This window comes from Jatropha curcas, chromosome 4 (genome assembly GCF_041381405.1).
Source record: "Jatropha curcas cultivar XTBG-Jc1 chromosome 4, XTBG_Jcur_1.0, whole genome shotgun sequence".
In the NCBI taxonomy this organism is placed as follows: Eukaryota; Viridiplantae; Streptophyta; class Magnoliopsida; order Malpighiales; family Euphorbiaceae; genus Jatropha; species Jatropha curcas.
In genome coordinates, this window is record NC_143154.1 from 11,057,944 (window position 1) to 11,071,569 (window position 13,626).

Here is a 13,626-nt window from a genome sequence, read left to right on the forward strand (position 1 = left end):
CGGGTCTAGTCATTATCAATCACGTTCATAATATGGGCATACTGATTCTCCTGTGTCTCATAATACAACCAACCGTTTATAAAACAATGCATACGACAAGGCCCAATTGGAAATACACAACCCTAGAACTGCGGAGTTCAATAATATTCTGATAATAGAATAATTTATACATCCAAAATTAAATAACAGAAATATAAAGTTTACATTTATAACTCTGCGGAGAAGATTGCAGAGCTTCAGTTGAATCCGCTGCTTCCTAGTACCTGAGAGGTTTATTGGGGGGGTGAGTTTTGCAACTCAGTGAATAATAATAAATAATACACACCACATACAATCAAGCAAAATGCACCCTAGTATACTGAATGAACACACAACAGTCAATCATATGGCATCACATCAGCACCCACAAACAATATCACCTTCAAATAATCACATCACGTGGAAATTAGTCAGTGGAGTCACCGAACCCCCGATGAGCCGTCCTCCCACATGGCTCATCCTCTCACATGTGCACCAGGGAGCCGATCCCCCATACTAGCCGACCGGTCTAATCCTCACTTGACCAGCCCTCTCATTATTTTTCTATCCTCTCTTTTCTTTTTCATACCAACAGGAGGCAACCCAGTGGTCTCCATCCAATCTAGATCATCAAGCGCTCACAACAGGAGGCCACCCTGCGGGCTGTGATCAAATCTAGACTGTCCAGTGCGCAACGATGAGAAGCCAACCCGTGGTTAACGGTAACGGTAACGGTAGGTACACACGGGGGCGCCGATCTCCCATTTACCCGGCTAACGGTAATCATATTGGATCCATATAACGGTACGGTCTCACAGTCCCATGGTGACCCACTTCATCCCAATTCCACACAAACAAATCACAATATATGCACAGCACAATTATTCAAAAAATTCTTTCAACGTACTACACCAAATACATCCAAATATACAATTATGCAACATAAAATAAATATGAGCTTTAATATAAATATATATATAAGGTTTGTAAAAAAAATGCTATGCAAATGCATGTTGATATGCATTATTTATTATTACTCACAGTGATGGAGAGCGAAGTTCTAGCTTTGATTCTGTCCTGGAGGAGCACTAGATGGACCCGGGCGATCTAAGAAATTTAAGAATGACACAAAACAAAAGTAACTATATCAGATAAAGTATTTCTTTACCACTCTTAGAATTTTATTTTATACTCTTAATTTTTCTATTATTTTCCACTCTCTATATATAATTAAATTTCTATAATGAATTTTATTTGCTACCGAAATTCATTTTATTTTCTACCGAAATTTCGGCAGCATCTCCCCTAAAAATTGGATTATCCACCTGTTAAAATATCAACAATTTGTCTAATAACTCCAAACCACACAGCCCATCCATCGGGCAATCAATCAATTCAATTTTCTCATCCTCCATCCGAATATCAATATCAACATTACCTTTAATTCTCAATTCTTCATTTCATTCCATTCATGATATTATCATCAAAATTCCCCAATAAATTAATCAAAAGATTTTAAGTGAATCAACATTTATATTATAAATCAATACTGAAAATTAAATTAACTTAATTTAACTACTCACAATTGCTAAATTAAATTAACTAAATTAATTAACTACAATAATAAAATTAATTTAAGTAACTAAAATTATTAGCATTAATTTTATTACCCCAAAATATAATCTTTTGTCAAATTTTCGCTAGATCGAGAGTTTTTACGCGTGCCGGATCAAAGGGCAGTAACTGCCAGTGGCCAGATCCAACTGGCAATGGCGGAGAGAGGCGGAGACAGTGGCGATCGGTGGGGGTGGCACACGATTTGGCGGAGGAGCGGCTGGCAGCGAGGCTTGAAGCTGGTGCTGCTGTTGTAGGCGAGACAGGCCTGGCAGAGGGCTGACTGTGGTGCACGGAGGAGCTGCATGATGTGCTGGCGCGTGATGGAGGCAGTGCTGACTGCAACTGGCGCGCAGTGGTGATCAACTGACGTTACTGGAGCTGCTGGCAGTGACGCAGACACAGTTGCAGGGAAGAAGAAAGGGAAAGAAAGAAAAAGGAAAGAAAGAAGAAGAAGAAGAAGAAGAGGAGAGGAGAGGAGGTGGCGCAGAAAATGGCGAGGGGAGGGTGAAGTTTACGCTGAATATTGGGGGAGAGGCTTCTAGAAGTGGTTTGGGCTGATTCGGTTTGATTCTGGTTTGATTCAGCCCAAATCTTGGTTTTCTTTTGATTTGCCGATTTTCAATTGGTTTTCGATTCGGTTTATCACTATACAAATTATTAATTTGCATTTAAATAATTAAATACATTTCCAGGCTGTCTGTTTATTAAATTTAAATGGAAGATCTTTGAAAATAAAAATTCGGGTTGTTTCAGTCTTCCCCCCTTAAAAAAAATTCGTCCTCGAATTTTGAAAATAAAAAGAAACTAGGATGCAACAGTTGTTTACGACAATGGTGGTTATGCTTCTCACATAATGATGCAACTGTTAAAAGTTATCACCATAGTTAATTTAAACTTGAGTTGTACTATATCTACAAGTCAAATCGAGTAAAACATTCATAACCCAAGGCACAGATTCGACTCTAGTATTCACTGTTAAGCGTAAGAATTTAAGTTCCTCATAACCTCCGCTCAAGTAAAGGTTGTTACTCTCATTAGCTATATATCATGTGACCTATATTGATGTATCGCCTCATTTATCTCTCACTAGCTATTATAGGCAACGATCATTTCTCAATAAGATGCTCATACACAAACCAAGCATTAAATCTTCTGATACTTGCATCCACATATTCAAATTTACTACTATTCCAATTTAGGATCCTTATTATTATTATTATCAAGTTCTACCATTAAGTATCATTCGATCCTTTCCAATTAAAGAGAACAAATTCATGGCACTACCACAAGCTTATTTCAACAGAATCATGACATTTCTCTAACTAATTGCTATCAACTGATAGGAGATCCTGACTTCTATCCCAATCTCATCACATATTTATCAACTTAACCATTTTCTAACGAAGATAGATATACAATCTCTTTTCAAATCCTACTAATGAGAATTCATACTATACCATTTCTTAACTAATTATGACAAGAACTTATGCAACTAGTCAAGTTAGCTGTTGCCATGCCAAATATTCTTAATGTATTTTCTAAAATATGCACACACCATTCCATTACACTCAACTCCATAAAGAAGTCTAGCCTACATTTTTTTTTTAATCTTACTCAAGATGTAAAATTCTCCAAATCGTAGTTTATATTCAATTTATCTATTTCTTCTGTCTTTAACCAATCTTTTAGACCGAAATTTATGTATCTAGAAATCAAGAATCCTAAACAAGTAGTGCCTTTTGCTCTAACTAAGTACGGGATTAAGAATGTTAAACCATAATTTAACTCCTGAGTAGATTATGTCCATTATTTTATGTTTATTCTTAATCCCATGAATGCCTATGAAGATTCAGATAATAATATATCATTGAGTTATTTCTTTAAACCACAAGTTATATCGCAAACTGCCATTTATAACACAATTTTATTCATTCAATCATAATTTCCACCAATTGCTAAGAAATTCAGAATAGGTTTACATTGACTCCAAATCATATATTAATGACTCTCATCCTAATTGATATCTCAATCATTCCATGAGCAAATTTTAAATTAATAAATTACCAGATTAACATACTTAAGTTGGTCTTCAAGTATAGTTAAGATGTAATCTTAGACCATCTTGTTAACACATCCGATAATCTTATAATTCATGTTTTCAGTTTTTGAATACTTGTGTGTATTCTTCTCCCTAAAATAATCCCAAATTCACTTGTTTATTCTTACACAAATCTCAACATTCCAAATGAACAGTAAATTAAAACCCAGTTAGTTCATTGATATATAAAATACTCCAGATACCCTTCTGTTCCCTAAAGGTGTAATTATATCTCCCTTTCTCCATCCAATAAACTAAGTAACTTACAAAAATGCACTAAGTAATAGAAATTTCTTATTCTAACTTCTTTGCATCAAGAAATTACATTTATTCACATTCATCGCCATCTCAAGCTGAATCTCATGATTCTTCATCAACTCTTATTCCCAGTTATTAGTATTAATAACACTTATCACTTCTACATAATACATTTATAAGCTCAATATATGGATTCAATTAATATAACTCATAAAATTATTTTCTAACTACATATTCTAAACTAATTATTCTAAAGCATCTTTTAATTTTCTAAATTTTCATAAATCTTAAATTTATTTACGCATCAAATTACTATTCATGATCATTTAAATTCTTAATATCCACCTTATCTCTATTCCCCATGAGATATAACAAGAAACTTTTCAATTATACAAATATTATTCTCCTCTATTCTTTATATTCAAATTATGTTCAAATTATATTCAACCTATAATTTTCCTAATATAATTATGTGAACCCCTTTCCCAAAAGCATAGGCATGTGATGCATATGACAAAAGAAAGAAATGCACGTGAGTGTGTGAGCCGCCACCTTGTTTAATTATTTCAGGGTAAACTAGGAAAAAACCCTAAATGACTCCGATTTTAATTAACCTAATTACTAGATTAATTAACCCAATGTTTAAAGCATGGTCTACGAACCCGAGGTGGATCCCGAGACTATGTCATGCTGATAAACTAACCAAAAAGAGTGAATGCTTTGCAAGGTGAATGATGGATTAATGAAATGTTTAAGTGATTTCGACTTGCCACCCGGGGTGAAATCCCGAACGTGCCTACGTACTTCCGTTTGAATGGAAGATCAAAGTCAACGTAGTTCGATAGGCCTTCTTTGAAGGGCTTTGAAGGTGTATGCTTAATGCATGAGTGTGTATGCTTTGTGCATGAGTGTGTATGCTTTGTGCATAAGTGTGTATGCTTTGTGCATAAGTGTGTATGCTTTGTGCATGATTTTGTGTATGCTTTGTGCATGATTTAGTGTATGCTTTGTGCATGATTTAATGTATGCTTTGTGCATGATTTAGTGTATGCTTTGTGCATGATTTTTGTTTAGGCATTTTGCCAAAAGTGTTGATTTTGAGGCATTTGTGCCAAAATGGTTCATTTAAACGATTTGTCGCTCAAAATTGTTGATTTTAAGGCATTTGTGCCAAAATGGTTCATTTAAACGATTTGTCGCTTAAAAGATTGATTTTAAGGCCTTTGGCCAAAAATTGGTTCATTTTAAGGCATTTTGCCAAAAATGTCGATTTTACGGCTTTGAGCCGAAAATGGTTGATTTTAAAGGCATTTTGCCAAAAATGTCGATTTTACGCGATTTGTCGCTAAAATGGTTGATTTTAGGCCTTTGGCCGAAAATTGGTTCATTTTAAGGCATTTTGCCAAAAATGTCGATTTTACGCGATTTGTCGCTAAAATGGTTGATTTTACGGTTTTAAGCCGAAAATGGTTGATTTTAAGGCATTTTGCCAAAAGATTGATTTTAAGCGATTTGTCGCTAAAATGGTTGATTTTAGGCCTTTGGCCGAAAATTGGTTCATTTTAAGGCATTTTGCCAAAAATGTCGATTTTACGCGATTTGTCGCTAAAATGGTTGATTTTAGGCCTTTGGCCGAAAATTGGTTCATTTTAAGGCATTTTGCCAAAAGATTGATTTTAAGCGATTTGTCGCTAAAAAATGGTTAATCTCATTTATAAGCAATTTGTTTGCTAAAAATCGATTAGACCGTAGGCAATTAGTTGCCAAAATTGATTGATTAAATGTAGGCAATTTTGTTGCCAAAAAACGTGATTAAATGAGGCCGTTAGCCACAATTATTGATTAATTGGACTTAAGCCGGATTTGTTGAAAATAAGGCAGTTGAACCGTAGTTATTAATTAACTAGGCTCTTTAGCCAAAATTGTCGGATTTAAGCTTATTACCACGATTATTAATTAACCGGGAATTTAGCTTAAATTCATTTACTTGAGGCAATTTGTTTGCCTAATGATGACATGGATGCATTTATGCAATTGTAGAATTATTAACAGTAGAAGAGAAATATGCATGAAGTGCTAAAATTAAATAGGCAGAGTTTTGTTTACATACCTGATTCAATCGACGACCGCTTCTTAACTCCAGATTAAGCTCCTCGCTTAGGAAATATTAATTAATTTTAATTTGTTTAATTTTAATGTCCAAATATCACAATAAAAATGCAATAAAAATTAAATTAAATGCAAAAAAGCGGTAAAGAAAACGCAAGGAGCGTGAGAGGGAGAAGGATTCGTCCGTCAACACAGACCAGGGGTGTCAAAATTGGACTGAAAATGGCCTATTTATAGGCCATTTTCGGGTCCAGGGCTGCAGGAGCCGCCTGGCTGGGCGGCTCGGCGGGAGCTGCCGCCCCTCCAGGCGGCACCTGCCGCCCAGGCGGCTCCGCCCGGCTGGGCGGCTACTGCCGCCCGGGAGGCGGGGCGGCCGTTGCCGCCGTGTCCGGCGGCCGCCGCCGCCGTGTGTGGTGGGATCCCCCGTATTTTACTCCAGGGGCTTTTCCGGGAGTTCCGGACCTCCAAAAATTATTCCGGGACCAGTTCCGCGATCCTCGCGATATTCCGGACGTTTTAAGTACCATATTGGCATACTTCCAGTAAATGTCGAAAATGGCCTTCGGTCCGGCCGGACTGTTTGCAGTCCGGCATTTACTTGAGGCAATTTGTTTGCCTAATGATGACATGGATGCATTTATGTAATTGTAGAATTATTAAGAGTAGAAGAGAAATATGCATGAAGTGCTAAAATTAAATAGGCAGAGTTTTGTTTACATACCTGATTTAATCGACGACCGCTTCTTAACTCCAGATTAAGCTCCTCGCTTAGGAAATATTAATTAATTTTAATTTGTTTAATTTTAATGTCCAAATATCACAATAAAAATGCAATAAAAATTAAATTAAATGCAAAAAAGCGGTAAAGAAAACGCAAGGAGCGTGAGAGGGAGAAGGATTCGTCCGTCAACACAGACCAGGGGTGTCAAAATTGGACTGAAAATGGCCTATTTATAGGCCATTTTCGGGTCCAGGGCTGCAGGTGCCGCCTGGCTGGGCGGCTCGGCGGGAGCTGCCGCCCCTCCAGGCGGCACCTGCCGCCCAGGCGGCTCCGCCCGACGGGGCGGCTGCTGCCGCCCGGGAGGCGGGGAGGCCGCTGCCGCCGTGTCCGGCGGCCGGCGCCGCCGTGTGTGGTGGGATCCCCCGTATTTCACTCCAGGGGCTTTTCCGGGAGTTCCGGACCTCCAAAAATTATTCCGGGACCAGTTCCGCGATCCTCGCGATATTGCGGACGTTTTAAGTACCATATTGGCATACTTCCAGTAAATGTCCAAAATGGCCTTCGGTCCGGCCGGACTGTTTGCAGTCCGGCATTTACTTGAGGCAATTTGTTTGCCTAATGATGACATGGATGCATTTATGCAATTGTAGAATTATTAAGAGTAGAAGAGAAATATGCATGAAGTGCTAAAATTAAATAGGCAAAGTTTTGTTTACATACCTGATTTAATCGACGACCGCTTCTTAACTCCAGATTAAGCTCCTCGCTTAGGAAATATTAATTAATTTTAATTTGTTTAATTTTAATGTCCAAATATCACAATAAAAATGCAATAAAAATTAAATTAAATGCAAAAAAGCGGTAAAGAAAACGCAAGGGGCGTGAGAGGGAGAAGGATTCGTCCGTCAACACAGACCAGGGGTGTCAAAATTGGACTGAAAATGGCCTATTTATAGGCCATTTTCGGGTCCAGGGCTGCAGGTGCCGCCTAACAGGGCGGCAGCTGCCGCCTGGGAGGCTGGGCGGCAGGTGCCGCCTGGCTGGGCGGCTGGTGCCGCCTGGAGGTGCGGCAGCTGCCGCCCAGGCGGCTCGGCGGGAGCTGCCGCCCCTCCAGGCGGCACCTGCCGCCCAGGCGGCTCCGCCCGGGAGGCGGGGCGGCTGCTGCCGCCGTGGCAGGCGGCCGCTGCCGCCGTGTCCGGCGGCCGGCGCCGCCGTGTGTGGTGGGATCCCCCGTTTTACACTCCAGGGGCTTTTTCGGGAGTTTCGAACCTCCAAAAATTATTCCGGGACCAGTTCCGCGATCCTCGCGATATTCCGGACGTTTTAAGTACCATATTGGCATACTTCCAGTAAATGTCCAAAATGGCCTTCGGTCCGGCCGGACTGTTTGCAGTCCGGCATTTACTTCAGGCAATTTGTTTGCCTAATGATGACATGGATGCATTTATGCAAATGTAGAATTATTAAGAGTAGAAGAGAAATATGCATGAAGTGCTAAAATTAAATAGGCAGAGTTTTGTTTACATACCTGATTTAATCGACGACCGCTTCTTAACTCCAGATTAGGCTCCTCGCTTAGGAAATATTAATTAATTTTAATTTGTTTAATTTTAATGTCCAAATATCACAATAAAAATGCAATAAAAATTAAATTAAATGCAAAAAAGCGGTAAAGAAAACGCAAGGAGCGTGAGAGGGAGAAGGATTCGTCCGTCAACACAGACCAGGGGTGTCAAAATTGGACTGAAAATGGCCTATTTATAGGCCATTTTCGGGTCTAGGGCTGCAGGTGCCGCCTGGCTGGGCGGCTGGTGCCGCCTGGAGGGGCGGCTCGGCGGGAGCTGCCGCCCCTCCAGGCGGCACCTGCCGCCCAGGCGGCTCCGCCCGGCTGGGCGGCTGCTGCCGCCCGGGAGGCGGGGCGGCTGCTGCCGCCGTGGCCGGCGGCCGCTGCCGCCGTGTCCGACGGCCGGCGGCCGGCGCCGCCGTGAGTGGTGGGATCCCTCGTATTTCACTCCAGGGGCTTTTCCGGGAGTTTCGGACCTCCAAAAATTATTCCGGGACAAGTTCCGCGATCCTCGCGATATTCCGGACGTTTTAAGTACCATATTGGCATACTTACAGTAAATGTCCAAAATGGCCTTCGGTCCGGCCGGACTGTTTGCAGTCCGGCATTTACTTGAGGCAATTTGTTTGCCTAATGATGACATGGATGCATTTATGCAATTGTAGAATTATTAAGAGTAGAAGAGAAATATGCATGAAGTGCTAAAATTAAATAGGCAGAGTTTTGTTTACATACCTGATTTAATCGACGACCGCTTCTTAACTCCAGATTAAGCTCCTCGCTTAGGAAATATTAATTAATTTTAATTTGTTTAATTTTAATGTCCAAATATCACAATAAAAATGCAATAAAAATTAAATTAAATGCAAAGAAGCGGTAAAGAAAACGCAAGGAGCGTGAGAGGGAGAAGGATTCGTCCGTCAACACAGACCAGGGGTGTCAAAATTGGACTGAAAATGGCCTATTTATAGGCCATTTTCGGGTCCAGGGCTGCAGGTGCCGCCTGGCTGGGCGGCAGCTGCCGCCCAGGAGGCTCGGCGGCAGCTGGCGCCTGGCAGGGCGGCAGGTGGCGCCTGGCAGGGCGGCAGCTGCCGCCTGGGAGGCTGGGCGGCCGGTGCCGCCCGGAGGGGCGGCAGCTGCCGCCTGGCTGGGCGGCAGCTGCCGCCCAGGCGGCTCGGCGGGAGCTGCCGCCCCTCCAGGCGGCACCTGCCGCCCAGGCGGCTCCGCCCGGCTGGGCGACTGCTGCCACCCGGGAGGCGGGGTGGCTGCTTCCGCCGTGGCCGGCGGCCGCTGCCGCCGTGTCCGACGGCCGGCGCCGCCGTGTGTGGTGGGATCCCCCGTATTTCACTCCAGGGGCTTTTCCGGGAGTTCCGGACCTCCAAAAATTATTCCGGGACCAATTCCGTGATCCTCGCGATATTCCGGACGTTTTAAGTACCATATTGGCATACTTCTAGTAAATGTCCAAAATGGCCTTCAGTCTGGCCGGACTGTTTGCACTGTAGAAAAGTCAAATTTACTGTAGCAAGGTCAAAATTTGAGTATTCACAAATTATCACCCCAATATAATAGTGTTTGAATTCCAAAACCACTAATTGCCTTTGTTATCTTTTACTTTTATTTTATTATACTTGGTCCATAGACTTAGTCTGACTTATTAAACATCCTACATGTACTAGGATCTTAATTATATCCTGTCTAATACACTCACTACATACTAAACTTTCACCGTATTAATTCCTAGATTATACTAACTATCCTTTAATTATATATACCACCCTCATAATTCTATAAACGATTCAACCTCATTTCCCCACTTATCATTTTTCTACCAGACATTCTTTTATATTCCTGAATGTCCTTACGATTAGGTCCATAACTCTTTCATTACTTGTAAATACTCCTATTAACTATTAGTCAATCTTTTTATCAATTCTTGATCAATTTGTCTTAAAATTTATTCTCGTATAAGCATAGTGAGATCAACGCGAACCACAATTTTTCCTACACTCGTGAAATCCCAAAATATAAAAATCTTTATCTTAGATCCTCTAATGTATCATTATTCCTATTTGCATCAAATCTTCTAACAGTTATCCTTAATTTGTCAAACCTCTAAATACTAGCTATCTTCATTTAAATCACATTAATTCATACTCCTCACCTTTATGTATTTGATTCTTTTCTTAATATTCATTCAGTAACAGGACTAGATCCATTCTTACTTATCTAATTCATTGGTATAACATCAATTCAATAATTGGACAATTATCTCTCCATGTCCGATGTCATTCATCAATACACTTAATCATCATAGCCCACTATTTACATAACATAAGTACCTTAATTCCCTTATAGAGTCGTTCCTCGGATTATAGAATCTCCCGTTAAACAAAAATCATTGTTTGTCATTTACATACCATCGAGTGTACAACTATTTTAAACATCAAAAGACTGAATACCATTAGATTTAATTCTTATTTATACCATATTAAACCATAAAATTCCACAATCCACACAATATCCATCACTAGGTACATAAAGAGCAAAGTAATTTATCTCTTACTAAGAATCACAATTTACTTTTCTTATAACCACAATAATTTATATTATTCCCTATATTCATACACTTGAAAAGAAATAGCTGATGAATACTACAATACACTTTACTCTACTAAGCAGTGATTACTCATAAATAAAACTCACTTCATAAAATAATTCTACCAACAGTATTACTTATGGAAAATACTCATCATCAATTAATATTCCAAGTCACACCAAATCATTTATTTATGAAACCTTGTATGTATCATTTATGTAAATGTACTACTCAAGATATATATATCTCATACAAAAAGTGCTTATCTCCATAGTTATAATAAATTCCACCAACCAACATCACGTAAACTCCATCAAATAGATATGCTAAAATCAATACTCTAATTAAATAAATCCTAATGTCCTTGAATTAGAACCATCTAGTTTTCTTATCAATTTACACTATCAACTCATTCTCAACATACCCCTTCTATAGGCACACATATACATACAATCATGCATTCTTATAGATGTATTCCACATTCAACACGTATTAAATAAAAATAGCACACTTTCATCATCTAACTTCAACTTATTAATCCTATATAACTTATCTTCTTACATACTTAAATTGTATATAAATATTATTTATTCCATATAAGGATTTTTGTTTAAACCATCCCGTTAGCATCAGTAACTAAATCACATCTCTAAAGAACAAGGATACAAATTTTACTCATTAAACAACTTGACTCTAACCTGATTGCGAACAACGCTGAAGAGGAAAGCAAGGAAGACTATGTCAAGACATGACAGGAATTACTCCGCAGTTACATCTAGACTTATGAACTTTTGCTCTGATACCACCTTTGTCACGACCCATTTCCGTGGGCCGGACCGGCACTAGGGCTCAGGTAAGCATAAGGCCCCCGAGGCCCGTAGTAAGCCTAATTACTCAACTATACATTCCATACCATTTAATAGGAACAGTAAGCCCATACAAGTTAAGATATAAATGTAAATAAATGTTATACAATTCGGTCCAATTTTAATTATCTCCAATAAAATTTAGTTTGGGTCTAGTCATTATCAATCACGTTCATAATATGGGCATACTGATTCTCCTGTGTCTAATAATACAACCAACCGTTTATAAAACAACGCATACGGCAAGGCCCAATTGGAAATACACGACCCTAGAACTGCGGAGTTCAATAATATTCAGATAATAGAATAATTTATATATCCAAAATTAAATAACAGAAATATAAAGTTTACATTTATAACTCTGCGGAGAAGATTGCAGAGCTTCAGTTGACTCCGCTGCTTCCTAGTACCTGAGAGGTTTATTGGGGGGGGGGTGAGTTTTGCAACTCAGTGAATAATAATAAATAATACACACCACATACAATCAAGCAAAATGCACCCTAGTATACTGAATGAACACACAACAGTCAATCATATGGCATCACATCAGCACCCACAAACAATATCACCTTCAAATAATCACATCATGTGGAAATTAGTCAGTGGAGTCACCGAACCCCCGATGAGCCGTCCTCCCACATGGCTCATCCTCTCACATGTGCACTAGGGAGCCGATCCCCCATACTGGCCGACCGGTCTAATCCTCACTTGACCAGCCCTCTCATTGTTTTTCTATCCTCTCTTTTCTTTTTCATACCAACAGGAGGCAACCCGGTGGTCTCCATCCAATCTAGATCATCAAGCGCTCACAACAGGAGGCCACCCTGCGGGCTGCGATCAAATCTAGACTGTCCGGTGCGCAACGACGAGAAGCCAACCCGTGGTTAACGGTAACGGTAAAGGTAGGTGCACACGGGGGCGCCGATCTCCCATTTACCCGGCTAACGGTAATCATATTGGATCCATATAACGGTACGGTCTCACAGTCCCATGGTGACCCACTTCATCCCAATTCCACACAAACAAATCACAATATATGCACGGCACAATTATTCAAACAATTCTTTCAACGTGCTACACCAAATACATCCAAATATACAATTATGCAACATAAAATAAATATGAGCTTTAATATAAATATATATATAAGGTTTGTAAAAAAAATGCTATGCAAATGCATGTTGATATGCATTATTTATTATTACTCACAGTGATGGAGAGCGAAGTTCTAGCTTTGATTCTGTCCTGGAGGAGCACTAGATGGACCCAGGCGATCTAAGAAATTTAAGAATGACACAAAACAAAAGTAACTATATCAGATAAAGTATTTCTTTACCACTCTTAGAATTTTATTTTATACTCTTAATTTTTCTATTATTTTGCACTCTCTATAAATAATTAAATTTCTATAATGAATTTTATTTGCTACCGAAATTCATTTTATTTTCTACCGAAATTTCGGCAGCATCTCCCCTAAAAATTGGATTATCCACCTGTTAAAATATCAACAATTTGTCTAATAACTCCAAACCACACAGCCCATCCATCGGGCAATCAATCAATTCAATTTTCTCATCCTCCATCCGAATATCAATATCAACATTACCTTTAATTCTCAATTCTTCATTTCATTCCATTCATGATATTATCATCAAAATTCCCCAATAAATTAATCAAAGGATTTTAAGTGAATCAACATTTATATTATAAATCAATACTGAAAATTAAATTAACTTAATTTAACTACTCACAATTGCTAAATTAAATTAACTAAAT

The 13,626-nt window shown here is 39.3% G+C and overlaps 1 long non-coding RNA gene across 1 annotated transcript; it reads right to left on the reverse strand.

Moving 5' to 3' along the window:
• Nucleotides 1-129: 129 nt before the first annotated feature.
• On the reverse strand, nucleotides 130-13,123 carry LOC149496851 (uncharacterized). The gene is made up of 4 exons (XR_016320544.1): nucleotides 13,060-13,123; nucleotides 12,202-12,260; nucleotides 1,060-1,125; nucleotides 130-263 (listed from the first exon to the last, which is right to left on the reverse strand). It is a non-coding gene; the product is annotated as an uncharacterized LOC149496851 (long non-coding RNA).
• Between the last annotated feature and the right edge of the window lie 503 nt (nucleotides 13,124-13,626).